Below are 26,198 nucleotides of genomic sequence, written 5' to 3' on the forward strand. Positions count from 1 at the left end.
TTCGTCAGATATAAGTATTGCAACTCCCACTTTTTTCTCATTTCCATTTGCATGAAATATCTTACTCCAACCCTTCACTTTCAGCCTGTGTGTGTCTTTTGTTCTGAGGTGAGTCTCTTGTATACAGTATATACAAGGGTCTTGCTTTCTTATCCACTCAGCCACCCTATGTCTTTTGATTGGAGCATTTAATCCGTTTACATTTAAAGTGATTATTGATAGGAACATAGTTATTGCCATTTTAAAATTTGTAGTTAGTTGTTTTCATCTTCTTCTATTTATAGAAGTCCTTTTAGTGTTTCTTGCAATGCTGGCTTGGTGGTAATAAATTGCTTTAGCTTATTTTTTTCTGGGAAGCTCTTTATCTGTCGATCAACTTTAAATGATAGCCTTGCTGGATAAGGCAATCTAGGTTGTAGGCCTTTGTTTTCCATCACTTTGAGTATCTCCTGCCACTCCCTCCTGGCCTTCAATGTTTCTGTAGAAAAGTCATTTGATAGTCTTATGGGAGTTCCCTTCTATGTAACCCTCTGTCTTTCTCTTGCTGCTTTTAGGATTCTCTGTTGGTCTTTAAGCTTTGCCATTTTAACTATGATGTGTCTTGGTGTGGACCTGTTTGGGTTTATCCTGGTTGGAACTCTTTGCACTTCCTGGAATTGTATGATGGTTTCCTTCATCAGGTTGGGGAAGTTTTCGGACATTATTACTTCAAATATGTTCTCAATCCCTTGCTTCCTCTCTTCACCTTCTGTTATTCCTATGATGCCCATTTTGTTGCGCTTGATGTTATCCCAGAGGTCTCTTAAGCCATCCTCATTGTTTTTTATTCTTTTTTCTTTCTGTTGTTCCGTTTGGGTGATCTCTGCTACCTTGTCTTCTAAGTCTCTGATTCGATCCTCTGCTTCATCTAACCTGCTGGTGATCCCTTCAAGTGAGTTCTTAATTTCGTTAATTGTGTTTTTTAGTTGTAACTGGTTTTTCGTTATGATTTCTACATCCTTCTTTATGTCTTCTGTGAGCTCCTTAACCATTCTTATCACCAGTGTTCTGAACTCTGTCTCTGAAAGGTTGGTTACCTCTAGTTCATTTGGTTCCAGTTGTGAAGGTTTCTTCTGTTCTTTTATTTGGGACGTGTATCTTTGTTTCCCCGTTCTGGCTGACTCTCTGTGTTTGCTTTGATGTATTAGGTAGATCCCCTAGAGTTCTTAGTTCTTGCTAGGTTAGCTTATGTAGTATGTGTCTTTTATATTTGACTTGCACTACTTCCTTCTTCTCCTCTGCTTGTGCTCCAAAGGTGACTCTTGTGTTGTCTATATTGTCCTGTTCAAGAAGATCTTTAATTGCTTTTTGCTTGTGAGTCTGTGGGGTTAACTCCTAGGCTGATTCGTTGTGAGACTTGGCTCTGCCCACCGCAGGGCGTTCTGCTGCATGAGGGTTGACCACTTAAATGTGGTTTGCCCTCTATGGGCTCTAGTGCCTGCAGAGAATTCCGACTGGGTGTATAACTTGTAGGTCAAACCCGGTAGTACTCTGGTTTGGTCTGGATTTGGCCTCTGGATATGTTGAATCTTGTGCCTCTTAATTGGGTCCTGGTAGGGTAATTTCAGAACAAAGCAAATCACCAAGCATAACAACAACAACAACAAAGAAAAAAATCAAATACATTCACATGTAAAAACACCCGATAACCCCCACTCGACACAGGTAAAGATATCAAAGATATAAAGACAAAACACAACAAAACAAAACAAAGCAAAACAAAAAGCAGCGCCAGTCTTGGCTTACGCCCACCAAGTAATGTCCAGGTTGTCCTCGGCTGTACCAAAGAGCCCCCCGCTTATTGCGCAGGCAGAGCCGGTCACCTGATGCCCAGAGTGACTTTGGGACCATAGATTTAAATGCGTGGGCCTGAGGGGTCTGGATGATAGTTTTTACAAAGTCAGTGCAGTTTCTGCCCTTGCCTGCTCATATGCACACTGAGAGTAGCACCACCAGCCCCGTGTCCAGCACTCCTGTGTCTTAGGGCACTTCTTCAGTGTGTGTGTGTGTGTGTGTGTGTGTGTATGTGGGGGGTGCGGGTGGGAGATTTCTGAGCTGCTGAAAGCCCAGAGCTGGGTCTGCCGCTTACTGCTGATCCCTGGGAGTGCCTCCGCAGTTGCACTTGCCCCGCCCTAGGCAGTCCAGCAAGGGTGGGGGCTGGGGATGGAGGGGTCTTCTCTCTCCCAGCCCAGCCACATCACCCTCTTCCCGCAGGCCAGAATAGGTGGTGGCTGGGGTGGAGGAGTCTCTTCTCTCCTAGTCCAGCCAAAATCACACTCTTCCCAGCCTCTTCCCTGGGTCAGAGCTGCCTGTCAGTCTTCCCAGATCCTGAGCACTACTAAGGCTCCTCTGTAGTCTGTTCTGTAGTCTGTAGTCCTCAGTTCAGGGGCCAGTTTAAGTCTCTGAAAGGGCGGGGGTAGGTTTGGAAGAGCGGGGGGTGGTGGGGCCCAGGTATGGAGTCTGTGTTCTTTGTCCGTCCTAAGGCCCACTTGCCACCCTCCCGGCGGGAGAGATTAGCTGTGGGACGCAGGGAAAGAGCCCACCTCCTGGTATTTGTGTTCTCTGTTCCGCCCTGGGATCCCGTGCGTGTTTTTGAACTGCGGGTGACACCGCGGTTTTCGCCGCCGCCACCGCTGCCGCCAGCGGCCGGGATTCCGACACTGCCCCTTTGTCTTATTTCTTGATTGCTTTAGCTCACGAACAGTTTTGGTTCTTTTTTATAATTTTAATTACTTTCGTAAAGTGCTTCTTCTGTTCATTAATTTTATTCCTGAATTTACTGAATTGCGTTTCTGAATTTTCTTGTGGCTTGTTGAATTTTTTCATAACAGTTGTTTTGAATTGTTTATCAGTTACTTTGCAATATTCTGTCTTTGTGTTTGGTTGCTTGAGAATTGTCATTTTTGTGATACTGTATTAGCATGACTGTTCATAGTGTTTGATGAAATGTGCTTCTGTCATTGCATTTGAAGTAGTGAACACTTTCTTTTTGCAATTTTGAAATAATTTTATTCATATACGCATATTCCATAATGCAAGGTTGCTTTCGAAGAGATGATCTTGGTTTTTTTTGAAGTTATAACGATTGCTATATATATGAAAATATGGGATGGTGTTATGATTTGTTTCCTTTTATTTATTTATTTATTTTACTGTTTAGTATATAAACTTTTTTCATTTTTTATTTTTAATTAAAGTTTATTGGAGTGATAATTGTTAGTAAAGTTACATAGATTTCAGGTGTACAATTCTGTATTACATCATCTATAAATCCCATTGTGTGTTCACCACCCAGAGTCAGTTCTCCTTCCATCACCGTATATTTGATCCCCTTTACCCTCATCTACTACCCCCTCCCCCCTTACGCTCTGGTTATTTATTTTTTAAATTTATTTTTCTATTAGAGTTGACATACAATATTATTTAGGGAAGGGTTTGTTTACTTTCGTTCTAACAGTTCTACAGGTCGGCAATTATAAACCTTTCCTTTGTATTCCAGAAGGTGGCGATATAGCACAAGTTTTTGGTTCCTCCTACCAGAGCTGCATGGCTGCTAAATCTGGGAATCTGTGCTATGAAAAAGCTGGCATTAAATAAAAAAAAGGTTAGCAACAGAGTGTGTGTGGGGGGGGTGTGGGGGGCTAACACCTGGGTCTCTGAGTATGCCCAATGCCTGGTAGAAGGATCTTCGACTGGGGGTGTCCCAGAGGCCTGTGGGCAGACCTTTCGTTAAAATCCTAGGTAATACAGCAGGAGTCACGTTTCATGACTTCTCTCTTTCTGCCTCTTTTCCTTTTCTTTCCTTTCCTTTCCTTTCCTTTCCTTTCCTTTCCTTTCCTTTCCTTCCCTTCCCTTCCCTTCCCTTCCCTTCCCTTTCCTTCACCCCATTCTTGAATTACTCTCCTCAAAAAAACCAAACAAACAAATAAAAGAACAATGGGTCCCTCAAGCTGCAGCCCAAACAGGCAGACTTCCACTCAACACTTTGGCTTTCTACCTCATCTGTTAGAAAGGTTGCCACTGCTGATGTTAACACTGTGATTCTATTAGCTCCATAGCCTCTTCTGAGGTTTAATCCACCCACTTTCAGGCACACAGATTAATGGATATTTCTGGTATCCTTGGGTCCTGTGCAGAGGCTTTTTTGTTTGGTTATGGATGCCTGATTAGTTCCAAATCAAATGGGAAAGAAAAAAGAAAAAACTCACACCAACATGATGCTGACATTGCTCTCTATTATTAATTTTTGAGGAACCTCTATATTGTTTTTCATAGAGGCTGCACCAATTTACATTTTCACCAACGGTGCATCATCCACATCATCACCAACAGTTGTTATTACTTGTCTTTTTAATAACACACATTATAAAAGGTATAAGGTGATATCTTTGAGGTTTTGATTTGCATTTCCCTGATGATTAGTGATATTGAGTAACTTTTCATAAACCTATTGCCCATCTGTATGCCTTCTTCGGGAAAATGTCTATCACATCCTCTGCCCATTTTTTAATAGCATTTTTTTTTTTTTGCTATTGAGTTGTATGAGTTCTTTATATATTTTGGATATTAATCCTGTAACAGATATATGATTTGCAACACTTTCTCCCATTCAGTAGATTGCCTTTTATTTTGTTGATGGCTCCTTTTGCTGGGCATAGGTTTTTAAGTTTGATATAGTGTTACTTGTTAATTTTAATTTTCGTAGCATTTTCTTAGTGTCAAATCCAAAACACCATCACAAAGACTAATGTCAAGAAGTTTATCAATTATGTTTACTCATAGGAGTTTTATGGTTTGAGATCTTACATTTAAATCTTTAATCCATTTTGAGTTAATTTTTTGTATGGGGTAAGATACTGATCCAGTTTCATTCTTTTTCTTAGGGGGTGTTAATATTTCTATACCAGCTTTATTTTGGTTAATATTTTCTTCATTTATCTTTTCTTCAACCCTTTCCTTGCAAGTTTTCAGTGTCATTATATTGTAGGTACATACAATATGGCTGGATTTTTTTTTTTTTTACTAAACAAGTATGTTTGCATGTGGCTATCCAGTTTTCCCAACAGCATTTATTGAAGAGACTTTCATTTCCCCATGTATATTTTTGACTCCTTTGTCACAAATTAATTTACTATATGTGTGTGGGTTTATTTCTCGGCTCCCTATTCCATTCCATTGATCTATGTGTCTGTTTTTATGCCAATACCATATTGATTACTATAACTTGTAATATAGTTTGAAGTCAGGGAGTGTGATGCCTTCAGCTTTTCTTTTCAAATGAAGTGACTTCAAAGAAATAATTTCTTTTGGGGATATTATAGATACAATGATATCCAAATGAAGATTTATTCCCCAGAAACTTTCAATCTCTATTATGTAGAAACCATTTAATTCAAGTATTGATAAGAATGTTCTAGCCTTACCACTCTGAGTATACGAATCTGCTCACCTGCACACTATTTAGGATATTGGAGGCATATCCAGGTATCATTTTTTTCTCAGTTAGGAATTTAAAGCTGGGCTACCTAATTTGCTTTTGTGGACACTCTCCAAGTGTTTGAAAGGAACCCAATGTATTTCTGATCTAGACTGCCCACATTTTGCAACACACACTCTATATTGGTTCTTCATTTCTTGGTCAAATGTGTGAGGAGACCGAACTTTATCTAACCTTACTGAGGGGTGTTGAAGGCTGTGACTAATCACATGTGCTAGATACATAACCAGGGACAACCATAGGAGGCACTGATTAAGAATTATGGAGAACAAAATGTCACGGTAGGTCTGATAAAGAATTATGAAAGAGAAACTCAGAACAAACATAATCATGAATTATGAAAAACAAGATGTCAACCACAAGATGGCCACGGGGTTTGAAAATTAATCTGGGGAACGTAATTTAGTGGTTACCAGAGGGTAAGGGGGTTGGGGGGTGGGAGATGAGGGTAAGGGGGATCAAATATATGGTGATGGAAGGAGAACTGACTCTGGGTGGTGAACACACAATGTAATTTATAGATGATGTGATACAGAATTGCACACCTGAAATCTATGTAATTTTACTAACAATTGTCACCCCAATAAATTAAAAAAAAAACAAGATGTCAGATTAAACTCAATGTTACTACTGACATAATTGAATATGTGCTGATTGTTTAAAAAAGTAGGATGGTGTAAAACAAATGTAGTCTTAATTCCATATAAATAGAGCTGAAAATCCACTACAACTTTGTAGTCATTTTCTGCCTACTTACATGCATTTAGGGTATTTGTTCTGCTTGATAAAAAACTGAGAAAATTTTATATTAGTTGGAATGTCCCTTTGGGTTTCAATTTATCTTTTTCCCCAACAGTTTGACAATGAGAATTTTCTCAAGTGAGCCCTTCCCGAGTAAATTATCTGGAGGAATTGTGGTCACCTCTGATTAGGTAAAACACTGTTAAAAGTCTCCATTTGATTACTTTGGCTTAGCAGTATTGAGTTACTAGGGAATATTCCAAAACTTCACCACAATTTTTGAGTTATCATTTTGTAAAATTGGTAATATTGGCTTGAAAGTCCCATATTATTTGCTATCAGCTTTAATGGTGGAAAACATGGAAACCCCAAAATGTTGTTAGCAGATATCTTTCTTTGAAACAGATATCTGAAATATCTGTTTATAAGATATTTGCTTATTTGAATATTGCTTATTGATATTTGCTTATTGATATCTGAAATAAGATATTTGCTTATTTCACATTGTCATGTTTGGAATTGGTATACTTATAAAAATTCTAAGGGAAATTGGAGAAAGGTGGTCAAAAGGTACAAACTTCCAGTTACATAATAAATAAGTACTAGGGATGTAATGTACAAAATAATGATTATAGTTAACAATGCTTTGTGATATATATGAACATTATTAAAGTGAGTTAATCTTTCTTTTTTTAATTAAAGTTTATTGGGATGACAATTGTTAGTAAAGTTACATAGATTTCAGGTATATAATTCTGTATTACATCATCTATAAATCACATTGTGTGTTCACCACCCAGAGTCAGTTCTCCTTCCATCACCATATATTTGATCCCCTTTACCCTCATCTACCACCTCCCTCCTCCCTTTAAAGTGAGTTAGTCTTAAGAGCTCTCTTCACAAAGAAATTTTGTGGGTTTTTTTTTTTTTTTGCTTTCTCTTGTTTATTGTATCATATGAGATGATGGATGCTAACTAAACTTACTGTGGTAATCATTTAACACTATATGTAAGCCAAACCATTGTGCTGTATACCTTAAACTTGCAGAGATATATGACAATTGTATGTCAGTAAAACTTGAAAATAAAAAAAGCTCTGCTTTGCACTTGTCATAGGAAAGCTTTTAAAATGTGGACACATTCTGAAATTTCAGGGATTTTTAGAGCACCTAAAACATATTATTAGTATCTCTGGGATAAATATTAATAAGGGAATTAATAAAAGAGTGAATTGGAAATCCATAAAGAATTAATTAAAATACTAGAGAAAATGATTAAGAAACTAAACTCTTTCTTTTTATCCAATTTCTTAACTGTCTCTGCTGCAGCTCTCTATGCTTTCCTTTACTCTCTTTTCCTCAATCTGGGAACCTGGGAAGAGGAGACCAATGACAACTTTAGATGGATAGTTATCAATGGCTATGGGATTAGGGGATGACTTCCCTTTGAAGGAGAGAGAATTGCTAGCGTTTTTAGAAAGTCCTGATATGGGGCACCCAAGTCATGATCCCCGTTCCCCTAGATCAAGCATGTAAAACATGGTTAGGGAATCAGAAATTATTAAGAAGTAAGAATATGGTGTACAGTAGGCAAAATAATGCCTCCTCAAAGATGTCCACATCTTTAAAAAAATTTTTTTTTAATTGAGGAATATTGGGGAACAGTGTGCTTTCCTAGGACCCATCAATTCCAAGTCAAGTTGTTGTTTCCAATCTAATTGTGGAGGGTGCAGCTCACTGGCCCATGTGGGAATCGAACCAGCGAGCTGGGTGTTATGAGCATTGCACTCTAACTAACTGAGACAACCAGCCGCCCACTGGCAGCTCAGCTCCAAGTCAAGTCATTGTTTTCACTCTAGTTGTGGAGGGCACAGCTCACTGGCCCATGTGGGAATTGAACCTGCGACATTGGTGTTATGAGCACTGCGCTCTAACCAACTGAGCCAATTGGCCATCCCAGATGTCCACATCTTGATCCCTGGGACTGTAAATATATTACATGGCAAAAGGGAAATAAGGTTGCAGATAGAATTAATATTTCTAATCAGATGGCGACCTTGAGATGGGGAAATTAATATACTAGATTACCTGGGTGGGCCTAGAGTAATTGCAGGGTAGTTATTGGTGGGAAAAGGAAGCAGAAGAGTCAGAGACATATGAAAATACTATGCTCTTGACTTTGAAATTGGAGAGAGGGTCCATAAGCCAACGGATATAAGTGGCCCATAGAAAGTGGAAAAGCCAAAGAAACGGATTTTACCCTAGAGCCTCCGGAAGTAATGCAGCCCTGCCAAACCTTGATTTTAGCCTATTAAAAATCCATGGTTTTACTTCTCACCTTTAGAACTCTGAGATAATAAATCTGCGCTGTTTAAAGCCACTTAGTTTGTGGTTATTTATTACAGCAGCACTAGGAAACTAGTACAAAGAATTATTGAAAATGTGGATAAGAGACTGTGTTCTATAATGAAAGTGTCAGGCTGGCTGATGGTTGCCTTGGTAACTTGGAAGCAAAGGGGGGAAAAAGGAAGTCAGGCTACTATATGGCAAAGCAGGAATTCAAACTAAAGTGTCATACAATACAACTTATTTTTCATCTCAATATGAAGAAAACCAGCCCTATCTCTTTGGAGCTCCAGTGACGACTAAAATGCCTTTAAAAAGTTATCTAGGACTACTGGGAGGACCAGAATAGTAAGAGTCCATATGTCATCCCCTTACCTGATATTACCCATCTTAAAAGTTCTTTTCCAATGCTCCAGGAAGATCCACAAAAAGTTTCTGTGGTACTCTTTAGCATGTTTTAAGTCTACAGCCCTGTACATGAAGATATACATTGACTCCTACATGGAGTGTTGTCTCCAGCTGACTTTGCTTAACCAATGGAACACAAAATGATAACCATCTCCCATTCATCAGGCAGTGCCATGGTGCCAGGTAGTTGACTCTTTCCCTCCACTGACTGTACTTCTCGCACTGGGTACCCAATATGATGGACTGCTCATGGCAGTCCTTAAAGCCTTTCTGCAGAAGGAGATCTGGGAGAAGCCACATTGTTGCACTTAGATGCTAGGTGAGGCTCCTGTTGATTTTCATCAGTAGTTCACTGAGGCATATTCTACATTTATGATGAATCCAGAGGCAGATCAAAATAGTCCACTGTCCTCTCCAATTTGTAGCAGCTTTTTTTCCCTTTGTAATTCAAGCACAAGCAAGGCAAAACGTAGGTGAATGGCAAGGACAGTTTCTCAGGTATTGGCAGGAGCAACTAGTTTTGGGAAAATGTGGAGAAATATAAAAAAGACAAAAATAAACTTAAGACTGTAACGTTAGCTTCCTAGATAAGGAAACTCACTCTTTCTGAGGACAACAAATAAGAGGGAACCTCCTCATAGAAAGCCAATATATCACTATTGTAAAAAGTCACGATATTGGATAAAGGAATGCCAGCAAAAACTGAGGTAGATGCAAGGGATGAAATCTAATGCTGAAGGTCACCACCCAGGAAATCACTAGCAAATGGTACAAAATTGACATAATGGGGAAAGAAGCCAGGAGGGTAAGAGCATTATGTGTCTTTTTTCCTTGCCTTATTTTCTCCCTGCCCTTTGCTTGTGGATACTACAATCACGTATTCTCCAATTACTACTCACTTTTCTCATGACCAACTCAGGAAAACATCCAAGTTGTGAGTACCTTCAGACAACTTCCTATCTGCTCATTCTCCTCTGAGTTTCCCATGGAACAAAGTCTTCTGTTTGAGCAGCATCGCTTTCTCTTGTTTTCTGATGCTCCTGTTAAACTGTACAGAAAGGATCTGCTGTGTAAACTAAAGGCTAACATATTTTGTATTCCAGATGGATTATTTGTAGAGCTTCTGGAAGGCAAGGCATCTAAGTTGGTAAATAAGAGCCTTCTGAAACAGAAGACAGACAGGGAGAGTGGCAGTCTATCTTTATGCCAGAAAACCACTCAGAATTACAGGAAAAAATCATCTTTGTGGATTTTAGGAACAAATAATACAAGTTTAACAAGCGAGTGATCCCATTGTATAGCTAGCAACAAAGAAAAGAAAAGACATCACAAACATGGCAGTGTGATGAATGCTTCTGGAAATCTCCCCTGGAAGTTACAACAAATTGAACAGCTATAATTCAACAAAGGATGACCTAAGCAACATCTGAGAGATCTGTGCATCAATTCATATGAAGGTGGGCAAAACAGGTGAGCAAGGGAGAAGGGAAGGAGGAAGTGCAGAGAGACAGGCTGCATGCCACAGGATGCAGTCTAGAGCTCACTGCAGTCTCAGGAGAAGGAAGGATTCAAGCTGCAGGTGAACTTTCTGTGGACCACAGTTTTGCCTGAGGGATCAGCATATAAAACGGCTGAACCCAGCATCTGCGGCAGAGATCTCAGAGCAAAGGCTGGATACAGAAGGGTGAGAAGGGTGGTTTAAGCCCTCATTGCCAGGCAGAAAACAGAAAACAAAAACACAGGGCCTGGCCAACTCCCTAACCTACCCTCCCAGAGCTTGCCTCCACCCCCACCCTAGCATTAGAAGTGGGCTCCAGAAGAAACGGTAGCAGTAACAGATCAAAGAACAGAATATCTACAGCCCTGAGAACTGGACAGTCCCACAGTGGCAGACGCCCAGTGAGGCTATTTCCAGTGACAGAGAAGGAGCTGCAGAGGTGAGACAGCTGTGGGCTGGAAGTCACCATTGCTCAGAACCACAAACATACCAGCTGCCTCTCCCAGCCCAACTTGCCCCAACCTTCCTGATCAGATTCCTGCGGGGACAACCAGAACTGATGAGACACACAGGTTATACATCAGGCTACAGGGGCAGCATTGGGGTCTTAGAAGCTCAGAACACTATAGCCCACCACATCCCCCAATGGAGGCAGTGCTCTGAGACCCAGGAAACCTGTAAATAGAGTAGAAGCCCAGCTTCCAGGAAACCCCCCATTATACGAGAAGCCAGAACAGTGCAACAGAAAATGAAACACGACAGCATGAGAGAAAATAAAAGGCTGCAGCATGAGAGTAAACAAAAGGCTGCAGCAGGACAGAAAATAAAACATTCCAGCAACACCTACTGGAAAGCAAAAGAAAGACCTCTTCATATCAACCGGCTTCAGAATCCACTACTGTAGATGCCAAGGAAGACAAATAATAATTCATTAATTGCCATGAATAACCAAAGTAAAAAGGAAGCTCAGAAAGAAAATGAAAACTCTACATAAAATGAACTTAAAGACATGGTAATATGTGACTTAAAGGACAGAGGATTTAAGATTGCAATTCTGAAAAAACTCAATGAGATGCAAGAAAACTCAGATAGGAAGTTTAATGAATTTATAAACAAAACAATGAACAAAATAAACATTATACCAAAGAGATTGAAATTTTAAAAAAGAACCAAATAGAAATTTTATGAAGAAAACAATAAAATAAATGAAAAATGAAATAGCCCGTTCAGGTAATACAGCTGATGATACGGAGGAAAGAATTAGTGATATCAAAGATAGAAATCTGGCAATGACACAGATGGAAGAAGAGAGATACCTGAGAGTTGAAAAAAAATAAAGAAATCTACAAAAAATTTCTGACTCCATCAGAAAGAATGGGCATTCTTATGCCCATAAGAATAATGGGCATATCGGGAGAAGGGAGAAGGGAATGGAGAGTATATGCAAACAAATAGTTGACGAGAAATTCCCAAACTTGTGGAAAGAACTGGATCCTCGAATCCAAGAAGCAAATAGAACACCTAATTACCTCAATCCCAACAGGCCTTCTCCAAGGCACATTGTATTGAAGCTGTAAAAAATTAACAAAAAGAAAGCATCATCAAGGTAGGCAGAGAAAAGAAGGCGGTAACCTACAAAGGAAAGCCCATTAGATGATCATCAGACTTTTCAGCAGAAACTCTACACGCCAGAAGGAAGTGGAATCAAATATTCAAACTATTGAAAGTGAGAAATTATGAGCCAAGAATAATATATCCACCAAAGATATCATTTAGATATGAAGGAGAAATAAAGACCTTTCCAGACATAGAGAAGCTGAGGCAATTCTCTAACACACGACCTGCATTACAAGAAATATTGAAGGAGGCTATTGGACCTGAAACAAAAAATCAAAAGAATACAAAACCATGAGCAGTATTAAAAACAGACAAACAGAAGCAGAAAATGACAACCCTACACAGAATAGGGCACTATACACTTTAACATAACATAAAGGGTAAAGATGTAAAAAACATTTTAAAAAAGGAAAAAGAAAACTTCCTAACGCAACTCAGAAATCAACTCATCATAAAAAAAGGAGAAAGTAAAGGTCTGAACCTGCAAAGAGAAATGGAGATTTGAAGGAGGCTGAAGAAAAAGGAATACTGCATAAATAAAACTTTCTTTTACTTAAACTTAATGGTAACCACTCAAAAAAAAAAAAAAAACTGAGACATATTACATAAAAAAAAGAAAAAAAAACAGAGAGAAAAATCATAGAATACCACCATACTGAAATAACAGACAGCAACAAAAAGCCAAAGAAACAATGGAGACACTGAGCCACCAGCAAGCAAAAGACAGAATGACAGGAAATCCTCATCTATCAATAATCACTCTAAATGTAAATGCACTGAACTCACCAATAAAAAGGCACAGAGTAGCAGATTCGATCAAAAAACTAAACTCAACCATATGCTGTCTCCAAGAGACACATCTCAGCTACAAGGACAAATATAGACTCAAAGTGAAAGGGTGGAAATTGATACTCCAAGCAAATGGCAGCCAGAAAAAAGCAGGTGTACCATATTTATATCACAGATGAAACAGACTTCAGGATAAAAAAGGTAACAAGAGACAAAGATGGACATTTCATAATGATAAAGGAGAAAATACAACGAGAAGACATAACACTCATCAATTTATATGTCCCAATCAAGAAGCACCAAAATATGCAAAGCAACTACTAAAAGAACCAAAGGGAGAAATTGACCAAAACACAATTATAGTAGGGAAACTAAATGCATCATTGTCAGGTATGGATAGATCATCCAAATAGAAAATAAATAAAGAAATATCAGCCTTAAATGACACATCAGACCAAATGAACACAACTGACATTGATAGAGCACTTCTTCCTACAACATCAGACTATACATCCTTTTCTAGTATACATGGAACATTCTCAAGGATAGACCGTACATTGGGGCATAAAACCAGCCTAAGAAAATTTAAGAAGATTGAAATCATACCAAGCATATTCTCTGATCACAAAGCTAAGAAATTGGATATGAACTGCAAAATAAAAGTAGGAAGAACCACCGATATGTGGAGATTAAACATCGTGCTTTTAAAGAACGACTGAGTCAAAGAAGAAATAAGAGAGATCAAAATATACATAGAAAAAATGAGAGTGAAAATACATACTATCAAAATTTTGGGGATGCAGCAAAAGCAGTATTAAGAGGTAAATTTATACCATGAAAGGCCTATCTCAAAAAAGAAGAAAAATATCAGATAAATTACCTTATGGTACACCTTAAAGAACTAGAAAAAGAAGAACAAATGAAACCCAAAGTCAGCGGAAGAAAGGAAATAATAATAAACAGAGCAAAACTAAATGAAATAGAGAACGAAATGACAATAGGAAAAATTAATGTAACAAAGAGCTGGTTCTTTGCAAAGTAATAAAATTGACAAAGACTTGGCTAAACTCACTCAGATAAAAAGAGAAAAGACACAAATAAATAAAATCAGAAATGAAACGGGAAGTTATCATGGATCCCACAGAAATACAAAGATTCATCTGAGAATACTATGAAGGATTATATGCCACCAAATTCAATAATGTAGAAGAAATGGACATGTTCTTAGAAACATATAGCCTTCCTTGGCTAAATCATGAAGAACTGGAAAATACAAATAGACCGATCACCAGTAAGGAAATTGAATCAGTCACCCGAAACCTTCCCAAAAACAAAAGTCCAGGATCAGATGGCTTCACTAGTGAATTCTACCAAACATTCAAAGAGGATCTAATACCTATCCTACTCAAGCCCTTCCAAAAAACTGAAGAGGCAATACTTCCTAACTCATTTTATGAGGCCAACATTACCCTGATACCAAAACCTGGAAAGGATAACACACAAAAAAAGAAAACTACAGACCAATATCTCTGATGAATACAGATGCAAAACTCCTAAACAAAATTCTAGCAAATTAAATATAATAATGCATTAAAAAGATTATAGATCACAATCAAGTGGGGTTCATCCTGCGGCACAAGGATGGTACAACATATGCAAATATATCAATGTGATACAGCACATAAACAAAATAAAAGATAAAAATCATATGATTATATGAATAGATGCAGAAAAAGCATTTGACAAGATACAACATCCATTTATGATTAAAACACTTAATGAAATGGGTATAAGTGGAAAATACCTTAACATAATAAAGGTCATATATGAAAAAAACCTCAGGTAATAACATAATTAAGGGTGAAAAATTGAAGCCCTTCGCTGTACATTCAGGAATAAGACTAGGTTGTCCCCCATCACCACTGCTCTTCAACATAGTATTGGAAGTCCTAGCAGAGCAATCAGGTAAGAGAAAGAAATAAAAAGCATCTGAATTGGGAAGGAAGACGTTAAATCATCACTTTTTGCAGATGACATTCTTTATAAAGAAAACCCTAAATACTCCACCAAAAATAGATTAGAAACAATAAATAAATACAGTAAATTTGCTGGCTACAAAATCAACCTACAAAAGTCCATTGCATTCCTATATACTAACAATGAAATCTCAGAAAAAGAAATACAAAAAACAATTCCTTTTGCAATTGCAGCAAAAAGAATAAAATACTTAGGAATAAACTTAACCAAGGATGTGAAGGACCTATATGCTGAAGACTACAAGACATTATTTTAAAAATTGAAGAAGAGAGAAGGAAATAGAAAGACATTCCATGTTGATGGATTGGAAGAATCTACATAGTCTAAATGGCCATATTACCCAAAGCAATATGCAGATTTAATGCAATCCCCATCAAAATCCCAATGGCATTTTTTTAAAGAAATAAAACAAAAAGTCATCAGATTTGTATGGAATCACAAAAGACCCCAAGTAGCCAAAGCAATCGTAAGAAAAAAGAACAATGCTGGACGTATCACAATCCCTGACTTCAGCTGGTACTACAGAGCAACAATAATCAAAACAGCATAGTACTGGCAGAGAAACAGACACACAGACCAATGGAATAGAACTGAAAACCCAGAAATAAACTCACATAAATATGAACAGATAATTTTTGGTGAAAGAGCCAAAAATACACAATGGAGAAAAGACAGCCTCTTCAATAAATGGTACTAGGAAAATTGGAAATCCAAAGAATGCCAAAGAATGAAACTAGACTGCTATCTGTCACTGTGTACCAAAATTAACTTAAAATGGATCAAAGACCTAAACATAAGATCTGAAACAATAAAATGCATAGAAGAAAGCATAGGTACGAAAATTATGTGGGCCTTGAGTTCAAAGAGGATTTATGAATTCAACCTCAAAGGCAAGGGAAATAAAAGCTAAAACAAATGAATGGGACTATATCAAACTAAAAAGATTGTGCTCAGCAAAAGAAACCATCAACAAAACCAAGAGGCAACCAATTAATCAGAGAAGATATTTACAAATGCCTTTGATAAGGGGCTAATATCCAAAATATACAAAGAACTAATACAACTCAACAACAAAAAGACAAACAACACAATTAAAAAATGGGCTGAGAACATCAATAGAAACTTCTCCCAACAAGATATACAAATGGCCGAGAGATATATGAAAAAATGTTCAGCTTCACTAGCTAATAGGGAAATGTAAGTCAAAAGCACAATGAGATATCACCTCACACCTGTTAGAATGGCTATCATCAACAAGGCAAATAATAAGTGTTGGAGAGGCTGTGGAGAAAAAGGAACCCTCATAAACTGTTAGTGGGAATGCAGACTGGTGCAGCTGCTATGGAAGGCTGTGTGGAAGTTCCTCAAAAAATTAAGACTAGGCAGTCACTTTCTTCCTGCACTTATGTACTGCATTTTGGGGCTATATTTTCTTTTAATAAATCCTTGGCCTGCTTGGCTTTGTTCACGAGGCTTTGTTCCTACATACTGGAATGCCTACCCACTATCTGACAACACAATTAAAAGGAATGGTGGCCGCGGGCCACACTTTTTGAGTTCTCCTCGGATCTTATCACAAACGGGACATCTATAACCCATCAAAGGACTCTCTGCTCAACACGCAAACAGCTAAGAGACTTGTGCAAGGATTACTTGAAGGTGGGCAAATTTGGTGAGCAGGGGAGTGGAGTGGAGCCTGGTCCGCATTTGCAACGGTGGAAACGCGGTCAGCATCTGAGGCGGTGGAAACGTGTTCCGCACCTTCGGATGTAGAAATGCGGCCTGCATCTGAAGCTGTAGAAACACGGTCCGCATCTGTGGTGGTGGAAACGCGACAGGCATCTGCAGCTGCAGACACAGGGGATCCCAGGACAGAACAGAGAACACAAAAGCCAGGAGTTGGGCTCTTTCCCTGCGTCCCACAGCTGATCTCTCCCACCGAGAGGGCAGCATATCCAGCATTTGAGGCAATAACCTCAGCTGAGACCTCCAGTTGGGCCCTACGCCAGACAAAGGACACAACTTCCAACTCTTCCAATCCTACCCCCGCCCTTCCAGAGACTTAAACTGGCCCCTGAACTGAGGAGTAGTGTCAGATTACAGAGGAGCCTTAGTGCTCAGACTCTGGGAAGACTGGCTTGCAGCTCTGACCCAGGGAAGAGGCTAGGAAGAGTGATTTTTGCTGGCCTAGGAGAGAAGAGACTCTTCCATCCCCAGCCACCACCTTTTCTAGCCTGCAGGAAGAGTGTGACACAGCTGGGCTGGGAGAGAGAAGACCCCTCCATCCCCAGACCACACCCTTTCTGGCCTGCCTAGGGCAGGGCAATTACAACTGCGGAGGCACTCCCAGGGATCAGCAGTAGGCAGCAGATGCAGCTCTGGGCTATCAGCAGCTCAGAAATCGCCCACCCGCCACACACACACACACACACACACACACACACGGAAGAAGTGCCCTAAGACTCAGAACTGGACACAGGCCTGGTGGTGCTATTCTCAGTGTGCAATATGTGCAGGCAAGGGCAGAAACTGCACTGACTTTGTAGAAACTACCATCCAGACCCCTCAGCCCCATGCATCTCAATCTGCAGTCCCAATGTCACTCTGGGCACCAGGTGACCGGCTCTGCCTGAACAATACACAGAGGACTCTTTTGTACAGCAGAGGACAACCTGGAGATTACTTGATGGGCTTAAGCCAAGACTGGCAGTGCTTTTTTGTTTTATTTTGTTTTGTTTTGTCTTTATATCTTTGATATCTTTGCCTGTGTTGAGTGTGGGTTGTCGGTTGGTTTTACATGTGAATGTATTTGATTTTTTCTTTGTTGTTGTTGTTGTTGTTGTTGTGCTTGGTGATTGGCTTTGTTCTGAAATTGCACTACCAGGGCCCAGCCTAAGAGGCACAAGATTCAACATATCCAGAGGCCAACTCCAGACCAAACCAGAGTACTACTGGGTTTGACCTACAAGTCACACACCCAGAGGGAATTCTCTACAGGCACAAGAGCCAACAGAGGCCAAACCACATTTAAGCGGTCAACCCTCACGCAGCAGAACACCCTGCGGTGGGCAGAGCCAAGTCTCACAACGAGTCAGCCTAGGAGTTAACCCCACATAGTCAAAAGCAAAAAGCAATTAAAAACCTTCTTTAACAGGACAATATACACAACACAAGAGTCACCTTTGGAGCACACGCAGAGGAGAAGGAAGTAGTGCAAGTCAAATGTAAATGACACATACTACATAAGATAAACCAGCAAGAACTAAGAACTCTAGGGGATCTACCTAATACATCGAAGCAAACACAGAGAGTCAGCCAGAATGGGGAAACAAAGAAACATATCCCAAATAAAAGAACAGAAGAAACCTCCAGAAGTGGAACCAAATGAAAGAGAGGTAACCAACATATGAGACAGAGTTCAGAACACTGATGATAAGAATGTTTAAGGAGCTTAGACATGACATAAAGAAGGATAACGAAATCATAATGAACAACCAGTTAGAAATAAAGAACACAATTACTGAAATAAAGAACTCACTTGAAAAAATTAACAGCAGGTTAGAAGAAGCAGAGGATCAAATCAGCCACTTAGAAGACAAGGTAGCAGAGATCACCCAAACGGAACAACAGAAAGAAAAAAGAATAAAAAACAATGAAGATGGTTTAAGAGACCTCTAGGATAACATCAAACGCAACAACATGCACATCATAGGAATACCACAAGGTGAAGAGAGGAAGCAAAGGATTGAGAACATGTTTGAAGTAATAATGTCCGAAAACTTCCCCAACCTGATGAAGGAAACCAACATACAAGCCCAGGAAGTGCAGAGAGTTCCAACCAGGATAAACTCAAACAGGTCCACATCAAGACACATTATCGTTAAAATGGCAAAGCTTAAAGACAAAGAGAGAATCCTAAAAGCAGCAAGAGAAAGACGGAGGGTTACATACAAGGGAACTCCCATAAGACTATCAAATGATTTTTCTACAGAAACATTGAAGGCCAGGAGGGAGTGGCAGGAGATACTCAAAGTGATGGAAAACAAAGGCCTACAACCTAGATTGCTTTATCTAGCAAGGCTATCATTTAAAGTTAATGGAGAGATAAAGAGCTTTCCAGAAAAAAATAAGCTAAAGGAATTTATTACCACCAAGCCAACATTGCAAGAAATACTTAAAGGACTTCTGTAAATAGAAGAAAGATCAAAACAACTAACTACAAATTTAAAAATGGCAATAACTATGTACCTATCAATAATCACTTTAAATGTAACTGGATTAACTACTCCAATCAAGAGACATAGGGTGGCTGACTGGATAAGAAAGCAAGACCCTTGTATATGCTGTATACAAGAGACTCACCTCAGAACAAAAGACACACACAGGCTGAAAGTGAAGGGTTGGAGTAAGATATTTCATGCAAATGGAAACGAGAAAAAAGCTGGAGTTGCAATACTTATATCTGACAAAATAGACTTTAAAATGAAGAAAATACTAAAAGATAAAGATGGGCACTATATAATAATAAAGGGAACGATCCAACAAGAGGACATAACCCTAGTAAACATCTATGCACCCAACATAGGAGCACATAAATATCTAAAACAGGTACTGACTGACATAAAGGCAGAGATCAATAGTAACACTATTATAGTCGGGGACTTCAACACACCTCTGACCACAAGGGACAGGTCTTCCAGACAGAAAATCAATAAGGAAACAACAGCCTTAAATGATACATTGGACCACTTGGATTTAATCGATATTTTCAGAACATTTCACCCCAATGCTGCAAAATACATGTTCTTCTCAAGTGCACATGGAACATTTTCCAAGATAGATCATATGTTAGGCCACAAAACAAGTCTTGATAAATTTAAGAAAATTGAAATCATACCAATTGTCTTCTCTGATCACAATGCTATGAAATTAGAAATGAACTAGAGGAAAAAAACTGGAAGACAAACCAATTCATGGAGGCTGTATAACTTATTACTACATAATGAATGGGTCAAGCAGGAGATCAAGGAAGAAATCAAAAGATATCTCGAGACAAACGAAAATGAAAACACGACGACCCAAAATCTATGGGATGCTGCGAAAGCAGTCCTAAGAGGGAAATTCATAGCTTTGCAGGCCTACCTAAAGAAACAAGAAACATCACTAATCAACAGTTTATCTTCACATTTAAGTGATTTGGAAAAAGAACAGCAAAATAAGCCCAAAGGGAACACAAGGAAGGAGATAATAAAGATCAGAGCAGAAATAAATGAAATAGAAACCAGAAAAACAATACAAAAGATCAATGAATCCAGGAGTTGGTTCTTAGAGAAGATAAACAAAATGGACAAACCTTTAGCCAGACTCATTAAAAAAAAGAGAGAGAGGACCCAAATTAATAAAATCAGAAATGAAAGAGGAGAAGTGACAATGGACACTGCAGAAATATAAAGAGTTTTAAGAAGTTACTATGAGCAACTATATGCCAACAAATTTGACAATTTGGAAGAAATGGACAATTTTCTAGAGGCGTACAACCTGTCCAAACTGCCTAAGGCAATATACATATTCAATGCAATTCCTATCAAACTGCCAAGAAGAAACAGAAAACCTGAATAGACTGATTACCACCACGGAAATTGAATCAGTAATCAACAGTCTCCCAACAAACAAAAGCCCTGGACCAGATGGCTTTACTGGTGAATTGTACAAAACGTTCAAAAAAGAATTATCACCTATTCTCCTCAAGTTCTTCCAAAAAATCCAGAAGGAAGGAAGACTCCCAAACACTTTTTACGAAGCCACTATCACCCTGATCCCAAAATCAGACAAAGACACCACAAAAAAAGAAAACTACAGGCTGATATCTCTAATGAACATAGATGCAAAAATCCTCAACAAAATATTAGCGAACAGAATTCAGCAATACATTAAAAAGATCATTCACCATGATCAAGTGGGATTCATCCCTGGTATGCAAGGGTGGTTCAACATCCGCAAATCAATTAATGTGATACACCACATTAACAAAATGAAAAATAAAAATCACATGATCATATCAATAGATGCAGAAAAAGCATTTGATAAAATCCAATAGCGATTTATCATAAAAACCCTTAAGAAAGTGGGAATAGAGGGATCATATCTCAACATAATAAAGGACATATATGACAAACCCACAGGTAACATCATACTCAATGGGGAAAAGCTAAAACCATTCCCCCTAAGATCAGGAACAAGGCAAGGTTGCCCACTATCTCCGCTTCTATTCAACATAGTGCTGGAAGTTCTTGCCACAGCAATCAGACAAGAAAAAGAAATAAAAGACATCCAAATTGGTAAGGAGGAAGTAAAGTTACCATTGTATGCAGATGATATGATACTATATATAGAGAACCCTAAAGACTCCACCAAGAAGCTATTAGAGCTGATAGATGAATTTAGTAAAGTAGCAGGATACAAAATTAATATTCAGAAATCAGTTGCATTTGTATATACCAATAATAAAACATCAGAAGGAGAAATTAAAAAAACAATCCCATTTACAATCGCTCCAAAGACTATAAAATACCTGGGAATAAATTTAACCAAAGAAGTAAAAGATCTGTACTCAGAAAATTATAAGACACTGAAGGAAGGAATGAAGGAAGATATAAATAGATGGAAACACATATCATGTTCATGGATAGGAAGAATTAATATAGTTAAAAAGTCCATACTGCCTAAGGCAATATACATATTCAATGCAATTCCTATCAAACTGCCAACGTCGTCTTTCACAGAAATAGAACATATAATCCTAAAATTTATATGGGACCATAAAAGACCCCGAATAGCAAAGGCAATCTTGAGAAATAAGAACAAAGTGGGAGGTATGACAATACCTGACTTCAAATTATACTACAACGCTACAGTAATCAAAACAGCATGGTACTGGCATAAAAACAGACACATAGATCAATGGAACAGAATAGAGAGTCCAGAAATAAATCCACGCCTATATGGCCATTTAATCTACGACAATGGAAGCAAGAATGTACGATGGAGTAATGACAGTCTATTCAATAAATGGTGCTGGGAAACCTGGACACACACATGCAAAAAAATGAAGCTGGACCACCTCCTTACACCATATACAAAAATAAATTCAAAATGGCTTAAAGACTTAAATGTAAGATCTGAAACCATAAAATACCTAGAAGAAAATATAGGAAGAAACTTCTCAGACATTACCCGGAGTAAGATTTTTACTGATATATACCCTCGCTCGAGGGAACTAAGAGAAAAAATAAACATGTGGGATTATATCAAACTAAAAAGTTTTTTCACAGCAAAGGAAACCATCAATAAAACAAGAAGGGATCCTACTGAATGGGAAAAGATATTTGGCAATGATATATCTGATAAGGGATTAATATCACAAATCTATGAAAAACTCACTCAACTCAACTCCAAAAAAACAAACGACCCAATTTAAAAATGGGCAGAGGACTTAAAGAGACATTTTTCTAAAAAGGACATACAGATGGCAAACAGACATATGAAGAAATGCTGAACCTCACTAACCATCAGAGAAATGCAAATAAAAACCACAATGAGATACCACCTCACTCCAGTCAAAATGGCTATCATCAATAAATCAACAAACAACAAGTGCTGGCGCGGATGTGGAGAAAAGGGAACGCTTATGCACTGTTGGTGGGATTGCAGATTGGTGCAGCCACTATGGAAAACAGTATGGAGGTATCTCAAAAATCTGAAAATGGAACTACCCTATGATCCAGTAATCCCACTGCTAGGTATCTATCCGGAGAAATCCAAAACTCCAATTCAAAAATCTTTATGCACTCCTATGTTTATTGCAGCACTATACACAATAGCCAAGACATGGAAACAACCAAAATGCCCATCGGTAGATGACTGGATTAAGAAACTGCGGTACATTTATACAATGGAGTATTACGCAGCCATAAAGAAGAAAGAAATCTTACCATTTGCAACAACATGGATGGACCTAGAGAACATTATGTTAAGTGTAATAAGTCAGACAGAGAAAGATAAGTACCATATGATCTCACTTATTTGCGGAATCTAAAGAAAGAATAAGTGAATGAACTAACCAGAAACAGTGTTGGAGACAAAGAGGAAAAACTGAGGATTGCTAGATGGGCGGGGGGGGGGGGGGAAGGGATTGAAGGGCAGTCGGTGACCACAGGATGGCCACGGGGTTTGAAAATTAATCTGGGGAACGGAATTTAGCGGTTACCAGAGGGTAAAGGGGTTGGGGGTGGGAGATGAGGGTAAGGGGGATCAAATATACGGTGATGGAAGGAGAACTGACTCTGGGTGGTGAACACATAATGTAATTTATAGATGATGTGATACAGAATTGCACACCTGAAATCTATGTAATTTTAATAACAATTGTCACCCCAATAAATTTAAATTAAAAAAGTAAAAAAAAAACAAAGTAAAAAAAATAATAATAATAAATCCCCACTAATTTAAGAAAAAAAAATAAATAAAAAAAGGGCAGAGGACTTGAAGAGACATTTTTCTAAAAAGGACATAGAGATGGCATACAGACATATGAAGAAATGCTCAACCTCACTAACCATCAGAGAAATGCAAATAAAAACCACAATGAGATACCACCTCACCCCAGTCAAAATGGCTATCATCAATAAATCAACAAACAACAAGTGCTGGCGCGGATGTGGAGAAAAGGGAATGCTTGTGCAGTGTTGGTGGGATTGCAGATTGGTGCAGCCACTATGGAAAACAGTATGGAGGTATCTCAAAAATCTGAAAATGGAACTACCCTATGATCCAGTAATCCCACTGCTAGGTATCTATCCGGAGAAATCCAAAACTCCAATTCAAAAATCTTTATGCACTCCTATGTTTATTGCAGCACTATACACAATAGCCAAGACATGGAAACAACCAAAATGCCCATCGGTAGATGACTGGATTAAGAAACTGTGGTACATTTATACAATGGAGTATTACGCAGCCATAAAGAAGAAAGAAATCTTACCATTTGCAACAACATGGATGGACCTAGAGAACATTATGTTAAGTGTAATAAGTCAGACAGAGAAAGATAAGTACCATATGATCTCACTTATTTGCGGAATCTAAAGAAAGAATAAGTGAATGAACTAACCAGAAACAGTGTTGGAGACAAAGAGGAAAAACTGAGGATTGCTAGATGGGCGGGGGGGGGGGGTGAAGGGATTGAAGGGCAGTCGGTGACCACAGGATGGCCACGGGGTTTGAAAATTAATCTGGGGAACGTAATTTAGCGGTTACCAGAGGGTAAAGGGGTTGGGGGTGGGAGATGAGGGTAAGGGGGATCAAATATACGGTGATGGAAGGAGAACTGACTCTGGGTGGTGAACACATAATGTAATTTATAGATGATGTGATACAGAATTGCACACCTGAAATCTATGTAATTTTAATAACAATTGTCACCCCAATAAATTTAAATTAAAAAAGTAAAAAAAAAAAACAAAGTAAAAAAAATAATAATAATAAATCCCCACTAATTTAAGAAAAAAAAATAAATAAAAAATGGGCAGAGGACTTGAAGAGACATTTTTCTAAAAAGGACATAGAGATGGCATACAGACATATGAAGAAATGCTCAACCTCACTAACCATCAGAGAAATGCAAATAAAAACCACAATGAGATACCACCTCACCCCAGTCAAAATGGCTATCATCAATAAATCAACAAACAACAAGTGCTGGCGCGGATGTGGAGAAAAGGGAATGCTTGTGCAGTGTTGGTGGGATTGCAGATTGGTGCAGCCACTATGGAAAACAGTATGGAGGTATCTCAAAAATCTGAAAATGGAACTACCCTATGATCCAGTAATCCCACTGCTAGGTATCTATCCGGAGAAATCCAAAACTCCAATTCAAAAATCTTTATGCACTCCTATGTTTATTGCAGCACTATACACAATAGCCAAGACATGGAAACAACCAAAATGCCCATCGGTAGATGACTGGATTAAGAAACTGTGGTACATTTATACAATGGAGTATTACGCAGCCATAAAGAAGAAAGAAATCTTACCATTTGCAACAACATGGATGGACCTAGAGAACATTATGTTAAGTGTAATAAGTCAGACAGAGAAAGATAAGTACCATATGATCTCACTTATTTGCGGAATCTAAAGAAAGAATAAGTGAATGAACTAACCAGAAACAGTGTTGGAGACAAAGAGGAAAAACTGAGGATTGCTAGATGGGCGGGGGGGGGGGGGAAGGGATTGAAGGGCAGTCGGTGACCACAGGATGGCCACGGGGTTTGAAAATTAATCTGGGGAACGTAATTTAGCGGTTACCAGAGGGTAAAGGGGTTGGGGGTGGGAGATGAGGGTAAGGGGGATCAAATATACGGTGATGGAAGGAGAACTGACTCTGGGTGGTGAACACATAATGTAATTTATAGATGATGTGATACAGAATTGCACACCTGAAATCTATGTAATTTTAATAACAATTGTCACCCCAATAAATTTAAATTAAAAAAGTAAAAAAAAAAAAACAAAGTAAAAAAAATAATAATAATAAATCCCCACTAATTTAAGAAAAAAAAATAAATAAAAAATGGGCAGAGGACTTGAAGAGACATTTTTCTAAAAAGGACATAGAGATGGCATACAGACATATGAAGAAATGCTCAACCTCACTAACCATCAGAGAAATGCAAATAAAAACCACAATGAGATACCACCTCACCCCAGTCAAAATGGCTATCATCAATAAATCAACAAACAACAAGTGCTGGCGCGGATGTGGAGAAAAGGGAATGCTTGTGCAGTGTTGGTGGGATTGCAGATTGGTGCAGCCACTATGGAAAACATTATGGAGGTATCTCAAAAATCTGAAAATGGAACTACCCTATGATCCAGTAATTCCACTCCTAGGTATCTATCCAGAGAAATCCAAAACTTCAATTCAAAAATCTTTATGCACTCCTATGTTTATTGCAGCACTATACACAATAGCTAAGACATGGAAACAACCAAAATGCCCATCGGTAGATGACTGGATTAATAAACTGTGGTACATTTATACAATGGAGTATTATGCAGCCATAAAGAAGAGAGAAATCTTACCATTTGCAACAACATGGATGGACCTAGAGAACATTATGTTAAGTGAAATAAGTCTGACAGAGAAAGAGAAGTACCATATGATCTC

The sequence above is a fragment of the Rhinolophus ferrumequinum genome, chromosome X (genome assembly GCF_004115265.2).
Source record: "Rhinolophus ferrumequinum isolate MPI-CBG mRhiFer1 chromosome X, mRhiFer1_v1.p, whole genome shotgun sequence".
Lineage (NCBI taxonomy): Eukaryota > Metazoa > Chordata > Mammalia > Chiroptera > Rhinolophidae > Rhinolophus > Rhinolophus ferrumequinum.